Source organism: Myotis myotis, unplaced genomic scaffold (assembly GCF_014108235.1).
Source record: "Myotis myotis isolate mMyoMyo1 unplaced genomic scaffold, mMyoMyo1.p scaffold_m19_p_4, whole genome shotgun sequence".
Taxonomy (NCBI): domain Eukaryota; kingdom Metazoa; phylum Chordata; class Mammalia; order Chiroptera; family Vespertilionidae; genus Myotis; species Myotis myotis.
In genome coordinates this window covers 13,714,710-13,728,572 of record NW_023416346.1, presented here as the reverse complement: position 1 = coordinate 13,728,572, position 13,863 = coordinate 13,714,710, and the positions used below count along the sequence as shown (strand labels likewise).

Below are 13,863 nucleotides of genomic sequence, written 5' to 3'. Positions count from 1 at the left end.
TTTAAAAAGCCAGATTTTTTAAAAGGTCTATTTTAAGTAGATCTTCTGTAAAAGAAAAATAGTCTTGAAAATAAATTGATGTTACTTAGATTAGATATCATTAAAGAGAGATTAGAAAATTGAAAAATATATGTGAAGAAAAATTGCTCAGTGTAAATTCCAGACACATAAACGAAAGGGTATATACCATGAAGTATGAAAGGGAAAGGTTCAGTATCTATATATATAAAAGGCTAATATGCTAAGTGTCTGACCTTCCAACCAGTCGTTATGATGAGCACTGACCACCAGGGGGCAGATGGTCAATGCAGGAGCTGCCGAGCTACAGTTACTTGGCAGCAATGGTTCTTAGGTGATGCACCCAAAACCAGAGAGGACAGAGCCCAATTCCTCACAGGGACACGCGATTCCACCTTTGGGAGTGGGTTATGTTGTTGCTGGGGCATTGTTGGCCCGAATCTGGTTTACTGCACACTTGCATTTGCGTTCCACATCCTGTTTGACAGCAACTTTGCAGAGTGCCCTCTTACACTCCAGGACCCTTCGGGGGATGTCAGAAAGCTGGTTTTGGCCTGATCTCCACAGGCCAGGCCGAGGGACCCCCACCTTACAGAGGGACCCCGCTCACTCTGCAGACACCGGGGAAGGACTGCGGGAAGTTGGCTCCAGGTTGTGTCCAGCCCGTCTTGTCCAGTCCCACCCCGCCAGCCACCTTCTAATTAATTTCCTTTCAATGTGCATGAGTCTGTACACCAGGTCAGTAGTAATCTAATAAAATTCTAAAGTTAGAGAGAACATGAAGGCGAAGCAATACTTAAAGTACTAATGATGATAGCCTCTCAAAATTATTGAAATATATTCATCCTTAGCTTCAAGAACCAAAATGAGTTGAGAGCTCAATATAATAAAATAGATCCAAACCAATATATAGTGAATTTGAAGAATACCAAAGAGGAGATCTTTAAAAGCAAAATAGAAAAGGCATATTACTTACAAAGAAATAACAATTTGACTGATAGCAGATGTATTGAAAACAACAATAGGAACCAAAAGACTTCTATAGCCAACTAGAGTATCTTTTAATATGAGATCAAAATAAAGATAATTTTACACAAAATTTGATTATCTCATGTCTGGGTCACCCACACCACCCAGGTATTCAAAAGTCTCCATATCAGAGAAGCATTCTTTGACCATTCTATCATAAATAGCAATCTCCCTTCTTATTACCATGCATCATTTTTTCTTCATGCGTTATTTTATCAGATAGCACTAACAAAATGTATTTTTATTTGCTTACTATTTCTTTCATTCCACTATCCTGGAAGCTCCGTGAGAGCAGAGACTTTGTTCTGTTTGCTGCTATATCCCTGGCACCTAAAACTCTACCTGACATATAGTATGTGCTCTATAAATACTTTTGAATAAATAAATTAGTGAATGAATCCTCAAGAAAAGAACTACTAAAATAAGTTCTTCATGTGGTTGAAAATGAAACAACCAGGAAGATGCAAGAAGGAAGAGTGAGCATAAGTGTTGACAAACTTAAGGGTAAACTAAACAAATAATGGTTCTTTGTAAAAGATAATAATGGCTATAAAGACAAAGTGGAACAAATAACTAGAGTAAATAAAATAGAAGGAGGGTATAGTAATACGTGAGTGGACGCATTCTCATATTATTTGGGATGAGACTGGAAATATCAGACTTTAAGTCAAGTGTGTATGTTAACATTTAAGGTAACCACTAAAGAATATACTAAAAATAGAATGTAAAACTTACAATACTGTGGGGGGAAAATGAATGGGAATGAAGTTGTTTCAATCCTATAGAAGGCAAGAAAAAAGCATAGGAAAAAATGAGGAAAAGAATACATAAAACAAAATTAATATAGTCTAAGGATAAATACATAATGTAGCCATATGCTATGTATATATACAAGAGACACACCTAAAGACACATAAAAACACAGGTCACAATAAAATGGTGGAAACATCTGTTTGGAAAAATCCAAATGAAAATAAAGTTTTATAACTAGAAAATACAGACATAATGGACTGTAGGACAAACATTATTCCTTGGGATACAATATCACTATACTAAAAAATGGAGTATCTCAAATGGAAAAGAAATCTAAGTTTTCTTGTATGGGTAAAATGTCCTCAAAATACATAAGGCAAAAACTGAATTACAAAGAGAAAGTGACAAACTTGTAGAATCTCAATACTAGTAAATGAAAGACCAATCAGACCAACAATATGGATGATTAAGATACATGAACAATGGCCTAGCTGGTGTGGCTCAGTGATTGAGTGTTGACTTATGAATCAGGAGATCATGGTTTGATTCCCGGTCAGAGCACATGCCTGGGTTACGGGCTCGATCCCCAGTGTGGGGCATGCAGGAGGCTGTTGATTGATGATTCTCTCTCATCACTAATGTTTTTAACTCTCTCTACCTCTCCCTTCCTCTCTGAAATCAATAAAAATATATTAAACAAATAAAAACACCAACAAAAAGAAAGATATATGAACAATTAATTGATAAGCATAAGCCAAGGAACACATAGACTTAATGAAACACACATTTTTACTAAAAATGAATGATCATGTGCTAAGCCATAATACAAATTTTGATATAAGTGACCCTTGATTTTGGGGGCCTTGATTTAATGGACTTCAGATTTAATAGATAAAATTTCCAGGCCATATGTCATATGGGAAAATGTACACCTTGTTAATTTTAAAATGCTTTAAATCAATATTTGATTATAATTAAATTAAGTTATTTTTTTGTTATTAACTTACTGTCATTTTAAATAAATTTTAGCAAATAGGTCATGTGTTGGAAAAAATATTAGTAGTTTTGCCAACACAAATAAATATTACATATCTACAACTATAGTCTACATATTTAAATTCAAAACACACCACTCATAGACAATGAGTGATTAGCATATGATCACATGGCATTGAGTGCAGTAATTGATTCTGTTATCTCCTGGTGTGACTTTCTGCAACAATTTTAACATGTGATGTCAATGTTCCGATGTGTGCTAAGCTACACTCCAGTCATGTGCATTTGTTTGCTTATGGTGACTAATAAATGCATACATTTACTAGACTTATTCAGTATAAATTTAAAATTACAGTAATTCATATAGAAAACTTTTCTGTGAAATTAAATTTTGCATACATAATTTTAATTACACAAATATATCTACCTAACTAAAAACAGGTAAGCTAGCTAATTGGTCAATTTTTAACATATGTATTTGGCAAACTTTATTACATAATGGACATTTGGCTTTAACGGACACATCTTTGCTCGAATTAGTCACTTATATCAAGGTTTTACTGTAAAACACACAAAAGATTCCATATCTTATAGACCACCTTCTTTCAATGAGGCATTAAATTAGAAGTTGATAACAGTCCTAGATGTTTTGGCTCAGTGGATAGAGTTAGGTCCTCGGACTGAAGGGTCCTGGGTTCAATTATGGTCAAGGACACGTACCATGGTTGCAGGCTTGATCCCTAGCCTCAGTCAGGGCACATGTGGGAGGCAACCAATCGATGGGTCTCTCTTACATAGATGTTTCTCTCTCTCTGTCTCTCCCACTCCCTTCCACTTTCTCTAAAAATCAATGGAAAAATATCTTTGGGTGAGGATTAACAAAAAACAAAATTAATAACAAAGTTTTATTTTTGAAAATTTAAAAACCCACTGAAGTTTTTAAGAAACAAAGAAAAAATAAATAAATATATTAGAAAATATCTGGAACAGAACAACAGTGAAAATGCTTGTGTATGAAGTCTTATAGTGGACTCTTCAAGTGGTACTGGGAGGGAAATTGACAGCCATAAAGAAGCCTTAAAGATAGCTTTAAGAAAAAGGAAAACTATAAACTAATCTACTTCAAGAAACCAGAAGGACCACAGAGTACTCCAAGGAAAATATAATACAGACAAAAGAAAACATCAGTGAAACAGAAAACAAAAAAGAAATAATACAGGTGTTAAACAAAACCACAAGTAGACTGCTTTAACATTACTAAAAATAGAGAAAATTTCTCATAAGTTTAAGAAAAGAAGATAAAATAGGAGAAAACAGTTTGGGGTAGTGGTAGGAATATAGATTAAATAAGATTGGCCAAAAAAGATGACAATTTTTGATGATTGGTGTTAGGTACATGAGATTCTATTAAACTACTAGAGGCCCTGGTGCACAAAAATTTGTGCACTGGGGGGTGGGGTGGAATCCCTCAGCCCGGCCTGTGCCCTCTTGCAGTCTGGGACCCCTCGGGGGATGACCACCTGCTGGCTCAGGCCTGCTCCCTGGGGGATTGGACCTAAGATGGCAATCAGACATCCCTCTGGCAGCCTGGCAGCCCTCGGGGGATGGCTACTTGCCAGCGGGGAGCAGACCTAAGCTGCAGTCAGACATCCTTAGCTCTGCTGAGGAGGCAGGAGAGGCTCCCGCCACCACCGCTATACTGGCAGCCATCAGCCTGGCTTGTGGCTGAGCAGAGCTCCCCCATGTGGGATCGCACTGACCACAAGAGGGCAGCTCCTGCATTGAGCGTCTGCCCCCTGGTGGTCAGTGTGTGTCATAGTGACTAGTCATTCCCAGTCTTTCTGTTGTTAGGGTCAGTTTGTATATTACCCTTTTACTATATAGGATAGAGGCCTGGTGCACGGGTGGGGGCCGGCTGGTTTGCCCTGAAGGGTGTCCCAGATCAGGGTGGGGGTCCTGCTTGGGTGCCTGGCCAGCCTGGGTGAGGGGCTGATGGCTGTTTGCATCTGGTTGCACCCCCTTCAGGGTGGGGGTCCCCACTGGGGTGCCTGGCCAGTCTAGGTGAGGGGCTGAGGGCCATTTTCAGGCTGGTGGGCGACTGAAGCTCCCAACCTCTCCTTTTTTTCTTTTTTCTTTTTTTATTCTGGGATTTATTTACCTTCTATGGCTGTCACTGGAACTGAGAGCCGGCTCCAGCTCTGAGGCCTGGCTCCAGCTTGAGGCCTCGGCTGCTGAAAGCAGGTATCTGTGGTTTGTTTGGCTTCTGTAATTGAAACACTGTTGCAGCTCCAGCTCTGAGACCTTGGCTGGCTAAAAGCAGGTATCTGGGGTTTGTTTAGCTTCTATAATTGAAACATAGTTGCTTTCAGAGCCGGGCTGCGGCAGGTGGGGAACCTTGGCTTCCTCCATTGCCGGGGCAACCAAGCCTCATATTCGCTTTAGCTGTGTGGCTGCCGGCCGCCATCTTGGTTGGAAGTTAATTTGCATATCGCCCTGATTAGCCAATGGGAAGCGTATCGGAGGTATGGTTAATTACCCTATTTGTCTTTTATTAGATAGGATTTTCTCTACTTTGGTGTGTCTCTGTGGGATATAATCACTTCCAGCCTGTGATTATCTCTTGGGAGGGAGCGGAATGGAGTTAGCTTAAGGTACACAGGGAACTTCATGTGTATCTTTAGATTTTAAAAAATAAAATAAATATTGCAAAATTTTTGAGATTTAAAACATTTGGATGATGGATACCCATTCTTAAATATATTATTCTTGACAAAGTAAAAACTATTGGGGAAAATCACATTATGATTATTTGCTCCATAAGTATCCTGTGATCTTTGGCCAAAAGCTATCCAATTTTGACCTGACTATTCTCAAAATGCAATTTCAAAAAAGGAAAGAAGGAAGGAAGGAAGGAAGGAAGGAAGGAAGGAAGGAAGGAAGGAAGGAAGGAAGGAAGGAAGGAAGGAAGAAGAAAGAAAGAAAGAAAGAAAGAAAGAAAGAAAGAAAGAAAGAAAGAAAGAAAGAAAGAAAGAAAAGCAGGAAATCAATTCTTTCCTTGAAAACTGACCCATGTATACGCTCCAAAGATGAGTGTCTCCAAATTGACAAATTCTGCTGTTCTGTGAGGCATTTAAATTCCATCTTCTAGATAATAAGCCTAGCCTAAGTCTGTCTCCTGGGAAAGACAATGAATTTCCTGTACCAGTCAGAGATGATGTAAGGACATGTGGCTTTTGGGGAAGAATTTTTGGCTTGGTATTAGAGCTTGAATGTCTTCAACTCCTACACTGTGCAGTGTTTTAAAGCAGCCAACAAAAAGGGCCTCCGAGGTTGATTCCACATTAACAGGGTCTGGGGCCAAGGTACATGACAACTACATTACAGTAAAGGCACTGTCATTGTCCCACATGCAGGCTACCTTCCTCCACTTGTTTTGGCCTTCCAGACTTCCCTTTGCTCTTTGCCTTCTCTCTATTATTTTCTATTTAGGAGAATCATAATCCATATGCCTCTTTTATTTGCATTTATCCCTTGAAATTGTCTTATTAGCATTGTTTATGTGTCCTGCCTGTCTATTTTACATAAAATAGCCAGGAAATTCCCAGTCATGGAATCCTAGGCAAAATCCTATAGACATAGACCCTCTTTCTATATTGCATCTAGGAATATGGTATCCTAGGAATAAGAGGAAATTAATAGCCTAAGAGGCTTTCAAAATAGACAAAGGCTCTCTGCTTCTGTACCCAAGACCATCAATAACTGAGGATTTGAAATGGACATAGCCATTTTTCCCAGTGCTAGAAAGGAAACAGGTACAATAATTTCAAGCCCATTACCACCAGGAAAGAGGTCTCTATGCTACTTTCTTTTTAATTAACACCATTTTTTCCTATACAGTCTTTGAATACTCTGATAACTTTGCATGATTTTCATAAGCAGTTGTCAGAACAAAATGTAAGTCACCTGAATATGTTACCAAGAATTATAATTATAATCTCTTTTATTGGTTCTTATCCCCAGTCCTCCATTTTATTTTTCTAATCAATTTGGACTGTTGGTTCTCTTATTATATAATCTACTTTCTTTATTACCTGGCTGTCAACCACATACCCTAAGAAGTTTCTCTGAAAAGTGAGAGTTGGGCACTTATTATCTACCAAGTATCTATCTAAGCAGTTAAAGTATCCCTGGGGAAAAAGGTGAGGTTGATAACACCTCGAATTGGCATTTTAAGTTTCCCAGTTATTCTCTCTGACTCTACTAATATTACTACCCTTTGTCCTTTTCATTTTTAATCACTAGCTTTATCAGTACATTCAGAGAAATCATTATTGAATACATAACTCAGAACCCTGGGCCCCTGCACCTCTGGCATGTTCAAGGACCAGAACAGAGCCTGAAGCTTTAGGAGGAGAGCTAAAATACAAGCTTTGTCAGAAGCTGGTTTGGACCAGGATACATATACATTGTGAATTTATTACCATACTAACTTTGATTACCTTAATTGTTTGTGTATGTGATAAGGACACTTAAGATCTATTCTCATCAACTATCGTCTATCAGCTTTCTACTTTCCTTTCCAGTCATTGACCATATGCATAGCATGCCATCTGTAAGCCAGTATCCCAGTTCCTCTGCATTCTAATCCAAATGTTCTTTGGGAGACAGGGAAAATTTCTACTTGCCAAAAGCCATTACTCATTGGCAAGGAATAAACAGACACAATTTGAGAGAGAAGTGACAATGAAACTGCATTTTTACTAAACCTTTTTCAGCCTCCTCCATTGTTACCTCCACCATCTTTTCATACACTGAAAAAATGGTCTAAACTCTTCTAAAAATAGAAAATCAGAGAAGTTCACATGGCCTGTTTATTCAAATTAAGATTGTATCCCTTATTCTGTTTCTCTTCTGGGAGACCATTGACACAAAATTGGTATTGCTAATTAGGATATATATATGGTGTGACCATCAAGCTCCATTTATTGCAAATGGTTAACACCAGCCTTTCATTTAAGACTAGAGGCCCAGTGCACAAAAATTTGTGCACTCGGGGGGTAGGGGGGCCCCTCAGCCCACCTGTGCCCTCTTGCAGTCTGGGACCCCTCGGGGATAATGACCTGCTGGCTGAGGCCTGCTCCCGGGTGGCAGAAGGCAGGCCCAATACCTAGGTGCAGCCCCTGGTTGGGCTCAGAGAAGGGCCGATTGGGGAGTTGGGGCGCCGCACCCTGTCATGCACAGAGCAAGGTGGATTGGGAGGTTGTAATGCCACCCTCAGTCACGCTCAGGGTAGGGCCGATCATGGCGTTAGGGCACCACCCCCTGTCACAGTCAAGGCAGGGTCGATGGGGAGGTTGCTGCGCCACCCCCTGTCATGCACAGAGCAGGGCCAATCAGGGGGTTAGGGCTCCGTACCCTGTCACACACAGAGCAGGGTCAATCAGGGGGTTGGGAAGCTCCCCACTGTCACGCACAGAGCAGGGTCAATCAGGGGGTTGGGGAGCTCCCCCCTATCACTCACAGAGTAGGGCCGATAGGGGAGTTGGGGCACCGCCCCCTGTCACAAACAGAGCAGGGTGGATCAGGGGGTTGGGGCCCCACCCTCTATTACCCACAGAGCAGGACCTATCAGGGGGTTGGGGCACCACCACTCTCACACTCAGGTCAGGGCTGATGGGGAGGTTATGGTTCTACCCCGTCACACACAGAGTAGGGCCCGGGGGGGGGTGGTTTGGGCGCCGCACCCTGTCACACACAGAGCAGGGCCGATCAGGGGGTTGGGGAGCTCCCCCCTATCAGGCACAGAGCAGGGCTGATCAGGGGGTTGGGGCGCCTTCCCCTGTCAGGAACAGAGCAGGGCCAATAGGGAGGTTGTGGCCCCGCCCTCTGTCACACACAGAGCTGCAGGGTGATCAGGGGGTTTGGGCGCTGCCCTCTGTCACAGTGATCCTGGTGCCAGGAGGCCTTGCGGCTCCACTGATCCTGGTGCTGGGAGGCATATTACCCTTTTACTATATAAGAAAGAGGCCTGGTGCATGGGTGGGGGCCAGCTGGTTTGCCCTGAAGGGTGTCCTGGATCAGGGTGGCGGTCCCCACTGGGGTGCCTGGCCAGCCTGGGTGAGGGGATGATGGCTGTTTGCAGCTGGTCACACACCCTTCAGGGTGGGGGTCCCCACTGGGGTGCCTGGCCAGTCTGGGTGAGGGGCTGAGGGCTGTTTTCAGGTTGGTGGGTGACTGAAGCTCCCAACTGCTCCTTTTTTTCTTTTTTTTTATTCTGGGCTTGCTTTAGCTCTGGCTCCAGCTCTGAGGTCTCTGCTTCTGAAAGCAGGTATCTGGTTTGTTTGTGTTCTATAATTGAAACACTGTATCAACTCCAGCTCTGAGATCCAGGCTCGGCTCGCTGAAAGCAGGTTTCTGGGGTTTTGTTTAGCTTCTATATTTGTAACTATGTTTCAAACTGCAAGCTCAGAGGCCAGCAGCGGCAGGCGGGGAATGTTGGTTTCCGCCGTCACTGAAGCAAGCAAGCCTCATGTTAGTTTCAAGCTACCTAGCTGCCAGCTGCCATCTTGGCTGGCAGTTAATTTGCATATCTCGCTGATTAGCCAATGGGAAGAGTAGCAGACTTACGCTAATTACCATGTTTCTCTTTTATTAGATAGGACTAGAGGCCCGGTGCACAAAAATTTGTGCACTTGGGGAGGAGGGGGGTCGTCCCTCAGCCTGGCCTGTGCCCTCTCGCAGTCTGGGACCCCTTGGGAGATAACGACCTGCTGGCTTAGGCCTGCTCCCGGGTGGCAGAGGGCAGGCCTAATCCTTAGGGGCAGCCCCTGGTTGGGCTCAGAGCAGGGCCGATTGGGGAGTTGGGGCACCGCCCCCTGTCATGCACAGAGCAGGGCGGATTGGGAGGTTGCGATGCCACCCTCAGTCACGCTCAGGGTAGGGCCGATTGGGGGGTTAGAGCACCACCCCCTGTCACACTCAAGGCAGGGTCGATGGGGAGGTTGCGGCGCCACCCCCTGTCACGCACAGAACAGGGCCAATCAGGGGGTTGGGGCGCTGACACCTGTGATGCACAGAGCAGGGCCGATCAGGGGGTTTGGGAGCTGCCCCCTGTCACGCACAGAGCAGGGCCAATCAGGGGGTTGGGGAGCTCCCCCCTTTCATGCACAGAGCAGGGTCGATCATGTGGTTGGTGAGCTCCCCCCTGTCATGCACAGAGCAGGGCCCATCAGGGGGTTGAGGAGCTCCCCCTGTCACTCACAGAGGAGGGCCGATAGGGGAGTTGGGGCACTGCCATCTATCACCCACAGAGCAGGGCCGATCAGGGGGTTGGGGCACCGCCACTGTCACACTCAGGGCAGGGCCGATGGGGAGGTTATGGCTCTACCCCATCACACACAGAGCAGGGCCCGTGGGGAGGGGGGTTGGGGCGCCACTCTCTATCACCCACAGAGCAGGGCCGATCAGGGGGTTGGGGCGCCGCCACTCTCACACTCAAGGCAGGGCCGATGGGGAGGTTATGGCTCTACCCCGTCACACACAGAGCAGGGCCCGTGGGGTGGGGGGGTTGGGGCGCCACACCCTGTCACACACAGAGCTGCAGGGTGATCAGGGGGTTGGGGAGCTCCCCCCTATCAGGCACAGAGCAGGGCCGATCAGGGGATTGGGGAGCCTTCCCCTGTCAGGAACAGAGCAGGGCGGATATGGAGGTTGTGGCCCCGCCCTCTGTCACACACAGAGCTGCAGGGTGATCAGGGGGTTTGGGCGCTGCCCCCTGTCATGCTGATCTGGTGCCGGGAGGCCTCGCGGCTCCACTGATCCCATTGTTGGGAGGCATATTACCCTTTTACTATATAGGATAGAGGCCTGGTGCATGGGTGGGGCTGGCTGGTTTGCCCTGAAGGGTGTCCTGGATCAGGGCGGAGGTCCCCACTGGGGTGCCTGGCCAGCCTGGATGAGAGGATGATGGCTGTTTGCAGCTGGTCACACACCCTTCAGGGTGGGGGTCCCCACTGGGGTGCCTGGCCAGTCTGGGTGAGGGGCTGAGGGCTGTTTTCAGGCTGGCGGGTGACTGAAGCTTCCAACTGCTCCTTTTTTTATTTTTTATTTTTTATTCTGGGCCAGCTTTAGCTCTGGCTCCAGCTCTGAGGCCTCAGCTGCTGAAAGCAGGTATCTGGTTTGTTTGGGTTCTATAATTGAAACTCTGTATTAACTCTAGCTCTGAGATCCCAGCCAGCTGAAAGCTGGTTTCTGGGGTTTTGTTTAGCTTCTATATTTGTTACAATGTTTCAAACTGCAAGCTCAGAGGCCGGCAAGGCCGGCGGGAATGTTGCAGTCCTCCGTCACCGAAGCAAGCAAGCCTCATGTTCAGTTTAAGCTGCCTGGCTGCCGGCCGCCATCTTGGCTGGCAGTTAATTTGCATATCGCCCTCATTAGCCAATGGGAAGGGTAGCGGTCATACGCTAATTACCATGTTTCTCTTTTATTAGATAGGATGCCTATAAGATCCCAATAATAACCAGTTTACAGCTTATATCTTATGCTCTGCATTAAGTTTATTTCTTTCTCCGACTTTCCCCTTAGAAAAATCTACAACTGTTCAGCTTTCATCTCTGCCCAATTCCCTATTGTCACAGCTCCTTATTTTCATAGGTAGAGAAGCCACCAAAACATGGATGGAGAAGCCTAAAGCTTGGAGCCATCAATTAGAAACTCATTAGTCTTGCTATTCAACAGTGTCCCCTGAAAAAAGTTACTTTCCTGTCTTTATTGGCAGGACTTGCTACTAATATTTCATTTAATTTCAGCAAACACAGAGTACCTGTGTCAATTCCTGTGCTAGGTACTGGAGATACAGAAATGTACCTAACATGTTTTCCACCTTTGAAGAACTTTTAGTCAAATTGAGGAACACAGTTATAATTTTCTCCTCAAATTTAATTTTTCCCATCTCATTCATTTTTGTATTTAACAAACTGCTGCAAGTCTTCCAAATACCAAACAATGAATTAGGCACTGGTGGTACTGATATTAACAAAACAGACATGGAACTTTCTGTCAAACACAGGATCTATGTCTTTGGAGGTCAGTGGTTGACCAAGGAGTGAAATGGCTATAAAGGATTATGGGTGGCCGAAACTGGTTTGGCTCAGTGGATAGAGCGTCGGCCTGCGGACTGAGAGGTCCCGGGTTCGATTCCGGTCGGGGGCATGTACCTGGGTTGCGGGCACGTCCCCGGTGGGGGATGTTCAGGAGGCAGCTGATCGATGTTTCTCTCTCGTCGATGTTTCTAACTCTCTCTGTTTCTCTCCCTTCCTCTCTGTGAAAGATCAATAAAATATATATTTTTTTAAAAATAGGATTATGGGTGGTGCTGGTTTAATGATTAAAACGGCACCGTAATTCCATCACTTTGTTAATAAAAGTCTGTCTCTATTTCCTTAAAAAGTACTCTAGACCAAGTGAGTCAAGAACCCAGCCAACTATAATAAATTTTCATCTATTTTTTCCATGTTATCTGTGGTCTCAGGGGAGCCTGGGTTCATGCTTCCACTAGCTGCTAAGGCCTGATGCTTCACCAAAAGTCATCCCTGACCCTGGGTCAATTGCCCAGTCTACCAAGTAGCACATGCATAAGTTTTCAATGAAGAAGTTTTTAAAAGCACCAGAAATGTGTTTCCCAGCCAGAGTGATGAAAGCTATTCTGCCTTGTTACAGGATTGAAGTGCAGCTAAAAAATAACCTGAAGTTTATTTGACCAAAGTCTTCCCTCCCTATTAGGAAACAGCCATTTTTCTACTTAATCATAAGGAAGAAAAACAAACAAGCAAGTGGAACATGAAACTTCAAAAGAGATAGAAAGTCTGGATTGTTTGAAATGCCTTCAGGGTTGGCCTGCTTGGGTTGGGAAGGAGCAAAGAGAGGAGCTGGTTTGGGCAGGGGCTGTTTGTGTGTTTGTAATACCCCTAGATTTAGGAATCTATTTGCACATGTGTGTCTATGGAGTGCCTACGGTAACATGTGGGTTGTTTGCATTCTGTGTGTATTTTCTTACATGCATATACATTTTTCTGAGTGTATTTATGGATGTTGGTGCATGAATGAGAGTGAGTGAGTGTATGTGTGTGTGTGTGTGTTCAACCTTCCCTCACAACCACTCATGACTCCTTCTCCTGAGAACTAACCTGCTTCTGCTTCTCCAACTGATTCCTAGAACTGTGTGACTGAGAGTCCTGTGAAGTCAACATGCCTAAACCAATTCTCATCCTCCAGTCTTTTGCCTCCAGTCTTTTTGTTCAAAAAGTAGCTTCAGTTGCTTTCTTATGAAAATCCTAATTATTAACTAATACCCAGCAATACAAAGAGAGAGCTTCATATTCTTGGTGAATCTGGTTATCCTCAATGGCCTATGAGCTCTGTCTGAATATAGGGATTTCCAGAACCCCATAACACAGATTTGGACTTTTAAGGAGTACTTGTTGAATTACCAACTAGCAACAGTTTTAATGCACACCTACATCTGAATCTGTGGGAATTAGTAGTCAACAGGTTAAAAAGGGGCAAGATAGACATACAGGCATTCCTGCTGACCCTATGAAAGATCCATTACCTCTGTCCCCCATGTCAAACATGCCCCTCAGTGAGCTCTCCCTGTGTGTCAAGCACTCTATTAAAAGCCAGAGAAACTATAAAGACTTGGTACTTGCCCTTAAGGAGTCTACAGGGAGTCTACTATATCCATGCACACCCTTCTCTTTATTCCACACCTGAAATACAAAGTTTAGGCCTCTACCATCCCCTGCCTTCCCTCACAACCACTCATGACTCCCTCTCCTGAGAACTAACCTGCTCTTCCAACTGATTCCTAGAACTGTGTGACTGAAAGGAGAGTCCTGTGAAGTCAACATGCCTAAACCAATTCTCATCCTCCAGTCTTTTGCCTCTTATAGTCCATCCTGTACAGAGTGCCAGATCAATCATTCTAAAACAAAGCATATTTTTACTGCCCTACTCAATGTTTCTGTATTATGTAAAGGGCAAATTCTATTATGTCCCTAGACACTGTTT

The 13,863-nt window shown here is 44.2% G+C and overlaps 1 protein-coding gene across 3 annotated transcripts in view; it reads right to left on the bottom strand.

Moving 5' to 3' along the window:
• GABRA3 (gamma-aminobutyric acid type A receptor subunit alpha3) overlaps positions 1-13,863 on the bottom strand; it is a 231,952-nt gene that overhangs the window by 118,866 nt on the left and 99,223 nt on the right. The gene's annotated exons all lie outside the window — the stretch shown is intronic.